The following is a 6000-nucleotide window of genomic DNA, read 5'->3' as shown; positions in this document are numbered from 1 at the left end:
CAGAAAATAACAAAAGAAAAGGATGCAGAGCAGGATGCAAACCACAATAGACACTTTAGGATTTTCACCTAAATTTCAGTGGGAAGGATTTTATCTCATAAAATAATACCTAGAGAAGAAGGAATAAGAAAGGAGCAGAAAAGATGGGGGCATTTTTGTTCCTAAACATAAAGAACATAGCACTATCTGCCATGCTTTTCACATCAAAAATATTAGGTTCAATATAATGTAATAAGATTAATAGCACTTTTGCAAAATAAATCAATAATTTCAAGACACATAGAAATCTACTTTAAGGAATTGTAAGGATTGTTTTCAGGAATCATATGGATTTCCTTGGAATAAGTTTTCCAAATCACTGATTTAGATGAAATGTTTATTATGTTTGTAAATAAACTATTTTTCATAGCATAAACATCATCCTTGACATATTCAATGCTTCTTGATATTAACCAAGAGAATAATTAATTTAAGGATAGATAGCCCTTAGATAACTGTGACAGTTATATATGGTTAGCTGCACTCCACTTTTACACAAATCATGTGTAGGAGGAAACATGTTTGCTTTACCTGTTTTTTTTTAAATTGTTGACATTACCAGATTACCAAAATTTAAGACATTTTCAAAAATTGATTGATGCTGGGGTGCCTGGGTTGCTTAGTTGGTCAGTTAAGCTTCTGGCTTCACCTCAGGTCATGATCTCAGGGTCGGAGGATGAAGCCCGCATCAGGCTCCCTGTTCAGCAGGGAGTCTGCTTCTCCCTCTGCCTCTCCTCCATGCTTGTGCCCTTTCTCTCTCCAGATAAATAAATAAAATCTTTTTAAAAATTGATTAAGGAGTACCCAAGTGGCTCAGTTGGTTAAGTGTCTGTCTTTGGCTCCAGTCATGCTCCTGGAATCCTGGGGTGGAAACCCACATTATCTGGCTCCATGCTCAGTGGGGAGCATGCTTCTCCCTCTGCCTGCTGCCCCCACCCCCACCTCCCTGCTTGTTTTCTCTCTCTCTGTCAAATAAATAAATATTTTTATGAAATAATTAAGTAATTAATTAATTAAAAACTGATGCTCCATGAATATAAACTCTTTAAAGAAATGTACATGCATTTTAAGTGCAGGTAATACTGTATTCTAATATAAAGACAATAATACCATGAGTTTTAAAGAAATAAAAGGAACAAAATAAAAAATGAAAACTATGTTCTCATATTCATGCTCTTTAGGAAAGACAAAATCTGCAATGTTACTGCATGAGTATGAATCTGCTGAAACTATTAATAGAAAACTGGGGGGATGATTTCACAGTAAAATCTCCCCAGGAAAAGAGAGGGATCCATATCTCAATCTGGACCATTTTTGCAACAACATTAGAAAATATTACTCTTTAATAAAGATAGAAGTAAATGCAATTTTGTAACTGGTGAGAAGGAGATTGAAGAGAATCTTTTTTTTGATGAAAGTCTCAAAATGCAGTCCATTTCTACCCAGATCAAAAAGGAAAGAGAACAAAGAAAAGCAAAATCACCTTTATAATAGGTTATAAATGGTGAAAGGGAGTGATCTTTTTCCATCTCTCATCTTTGAAGGTGATGTGATGTTTTGAAGAGTAATTACCAAGTCTTTGTAAAATATGATATTATCTTTATGAAGTATGGAGACAGAATACAAGTTGGGTTGTATCATTGATTTTATACAGAATTGCATTTATGACATTCATAAATAACTGGACACTGTATAGTTAGAGGATCTTTTAAAACTCTAACATAAATTGCCAGTGAAGAGTATGGCAACTTGTTCCCTTGGAAAATATAAACATTATGGCTGTTGGCTATTATATTTACACATGGTTTAAACACAATCCTTCCTGAGGACAAAAAAAAAAAAAAAAATTATAGTCCCTGATATCATTTCTAACTCTTTAGTACAATAAGCATGAGATCAGTGACTTGTACCAATGTGTACCCTTATAGTTCCAAAGAGACATTATAAAATTTAATTTAGTATAAACATAATTTGAAATTAACTAAAATATATTCTTAGGAAGCAGCCTTATGTAGTGGAAAGAACACTGTATTTGAAGAGAAAAATGTGAATTTGAGTTACAAATGTTCATGCATTAGCTAAATTGTGTCTTCATTTATAAAACATGATGTCTATTCTGGAAACATCACAGGATTATTATGGTTATTAAATGGAATGATATGTTTACATTTTAGTAAACTAGAAAGCACTGTAGGAATATAATACATGATTACTATTAGCTGCTAAATTAATAGAAGTAGAGTAAAAGGAATTAACATTTGTTGATTATAATATGGTGTTAAGCAGTTAACATATATTATCTCATGAATTTCTGTTAATCTTTATTTTAGAAATGAGGTGAGGTTAAGAGAGGTCATGTAACTCACTCACCATAACTCATCTAGTAACTGCAAGAAATAAGTCTTACTGAAAAATCATTGTCATTCTACCTACCTCACACTGTTATCATGAGAAATTGGCATTATTATGACAGCTCTCTATTTTAACCTATCATGTTTTTAAGTGTGATTGGTTGTATAATATAATGTATTAGGTTTCTTTTTTATAGCACTTTAGATTCATTTGAACTTCATCAGTCCATACATTGTCAATCAGCTTCATGCAGACTTCAAATATCTTAACACATCACAACCTAAAGTATCTCACTTTGCAAACCTACTGGAATTCATGCATGTGAAGTCTAGTTGTAAGAAGAACCAAGGCCCAGTGGGCTACCCATGACTCTAATGGGACACAATTAAAGGAATAAATATTTATCTTTCATCTCCCAGAGAAATAGTCTGAAATACATGTAGAGTATTTTCTAAATGTATAGTAGAAACACGTACATGTAATTTGGTTTCTCCAACACTAAATCTAGGATATAAGGCAATGGTAACAAAACAAAAAACAGATGATGAAAAAAAAAAAAACACACAAAAACAGGAAACTCACCATGTGTTGTTCTCCAGGTCCTTATATCTCTACCTGGCCTGCCTCTTCTCTCTACATATGAAAGTCTCCTTATGTATATTTTATATAATATGTTCAAAGTTTTTAGATTTAATTATCAAGAGTAATAGGGAAAAGTGTCTTTTTACTCCATCTTTCTGGAAGTGGAAGTCCCTGGAGAGCTTTAAATAGTTCTTATGCCCATGACTCACTTTAGACCACTTAATCAGACTCTCTAAAGATGATCATATGTATTTTGTTTAAATTTGATATACATGCTCAATTAACTAAAGGGTTACTTTGCATAATTCTTACTTTCACCTTCAAGTCTTGAATGTCTTATTCTGAAGATCCAATTCACACCTTGTAAATTCCAACAGCAGGATCTGAATCTTATGAACTCTAAAGGTTCCATGGGATCAAAGATCATCATTCATGGAAATCTTCTGTCATGAGTCCCTCAATTTGCTACCTATGATCAGAAAGATCTTATATTTTCGATATCCTTCCTCTTACCTATACTTTGCAAAATTAGTTGTTTTGTAATTTTGTTGCATGTGAGCTATTTTAAATTCTGTGTGTGTGTGTGTGTGTGTGTGTAAGAGAAAAAGAGAGACAGATATTATACATAATATATATACAGATATTATGCATTAGAGAAACCTACCAAAAGACAGGAACCCATATGCACACAGAAAAAAAAATGACTTGTTCATATAAAAAAAAATTACAACCTTTATGAGATTCACTTTCCACTTATAAGATATTATTACATGTACAATGCTACTATCTACATCATTGATATATCTCAGATTATTTTTTCTTAAATTTTATTTAACTGCAACAATAAATTTCAATTATATATTCTCTAATACTCATACACTATAGTCATCTGCTTTGTTTTAAAAATAAATCAGGAGAATTTTTTGCATTATTGCATTATCATAATATATCTTGCCTTTTTAAAACATATTATTCTGGAATGAAAGATATACACGAAATAAATTTAAAACATTAATGGCTATATGCAAACATGTGTTTGTATGTGTGTGTGTATTTACCTAAATCCCTGTGATAAAAATAAATCTTAGCAATTGCTAGTAGAAAGATATTTTCCTTGATACAACAGAATATCAAATTTTGAAAGAGAAACACCTATTTCTCTTTGTAGATATTCAAAAAGGAAAAATAAAGAATAATAAATCATAAAAATAAAAACCTATCAGGTTGAGAAAAAATAATGATGGCTCAAGATTTGCTAGGCAAATGATAACCAAAAAATACAATAGAAATGAAATTATAAATGCTCAAATTTATCAGCTAGAGGAAATACATTAAACAAAATGTATTTGAAAATTAAGAATTATGAATAAATTAACATTGTGTGGTAAGCTAAAATAAGGTACCCTCAAAAGATAATTTTGTACATGAAAGAAATGGAATATTATTAAATCACTGAAGAAAAAAAACATAAGAAACGTAAGGTCTAACTCATGCTATTATGAAGGGATAGCTGGCCAACATTTGGAAGAAAAAGGGGTTTTTAATGGCATAATATACAAAATAATATCCAAACAAAATATCAAGGCAAAAATAAAGCCTTACAAGCTTTAAATGTAAATAGAGTAAAAAAAATTTAGAGTCCTGGAAAGACTTTTGTAAGAATGAATTAAACATAAAAATCTCTAAGTCCTTACATCTGGGATTGTATTTCTTATGTTGGGTTTATAAAAATAAATGAGCCCTAAACACTTAGGTATTATAATAAATCAAAAGAATTCAAGTAGGAAAAAATCACTAAGTTTTTGAGTAAAAAACAAAAATGAAAGAAAAGATAACCCCAAATCCCCCCAAAACCCAAAAGTACTGAATATTATATTATTCAGTCAAATATTATATATTTGACTCAGCTTTGCCTCCAAATATATTTGTTGACTTACAAAAGTGGAAGGAGATCAGTTATAAAAACCAAAAAATGTGTGAACCAAAAGTATGTAAGACTTCAGACCAATATACACTGATATTTTAAAGGAAGAAAATATAGCAAGTTTTAAGATGGTAACAATTCTGAAGTACTTTCATGTATCTCAATTTATTTTCCTATTTGTTTCTACAGAAGATAGTTTGTTTTGGATTCAGTTGCTTATTACAGAATCTTCACTGTGCAGTGTTGAACATCACAATCCCCCTAAGTCTAAATAAGTTCCCTAGCTACTAGTACAGTGATACGGATTTATTTTATTGCCATACCTAAAGCACACATATTTTGCTAAATAAGTTGACCTTGATTTTTTTACTTAGAGAATTATTATGTTTTCCATTTGTCTTCACCTAATTGATGACTTTGAAAGTTTTATTAACCTACCCAATGGTTCCTTTGTGAGAGAACAAAATACAGTCTAGCAGTAATCACTCAGAACCTCAAGTCTTTTTTGTTTGTTTGTTTTTAAATTTTATTTATCTATTCATGACAGACAGAGAGAGAGAGAGGCAGAGGGAGAAGCAGGTTCCATGCAGGGACCCAATGCGGAACTCGATCCCAGGACCTGCCTTTGGCCCAGGCAGCCACCGAGGGATCCTCAAACCCCAACTTTTAAAAGGGCCCTTTGAAAGTTCAACTTCCACCAAACATTTCCCTCAGCAGAAGTGATGATTAGACAAACAGCTATTAAAATGTCAGTTGTTAATACTGTGATAATATGCTACATTCAAATTACAACTGCTACATATTTCATGCTTAACTATTCTTCAGCATTTGACATATCAAAGGTATGGACCACACACACACACACACACACAACCTTGCTTAACTTTCTCAATTTATTTTATTATTCTCCATATGTCTTCAGTTATCTGGCCTTGGTAGGCTGGCCACGCTTGGCTGCTTGATGCAGAATATGCATACCACATATAATGCACATAATCATATCAAACATCAAAAGTAGAGTTTTTAAATTAACTCTCAGTTACTTGCATGTTATTTTCATTTCAGTATTCTCTCTTCTTTGTCATCTCCCCAGTTATTTGCCT

The sequence above is a fragment of the Canis lupus genome, chromosome 11 (genome assembly GCF_011100685.1).
Source record: "Canis lupus familiaris isolate Mischka breed German Shepherd chromosome 11, alternate assembly UU_Cfam_GSD_1.0, whole genome shotgun sequence".
Classification (NCBI taxonomy): domain Eukaryota; kingdom Metazoa; phylum Chordata; class Mammalia; order Carnivora; family Canidae; genus Canis; species Canis lupus.
The sequence above is the reverse complement of the archived record's forward strand: the minus strand, read 5'-3'. Positions refer to the sequence as shown.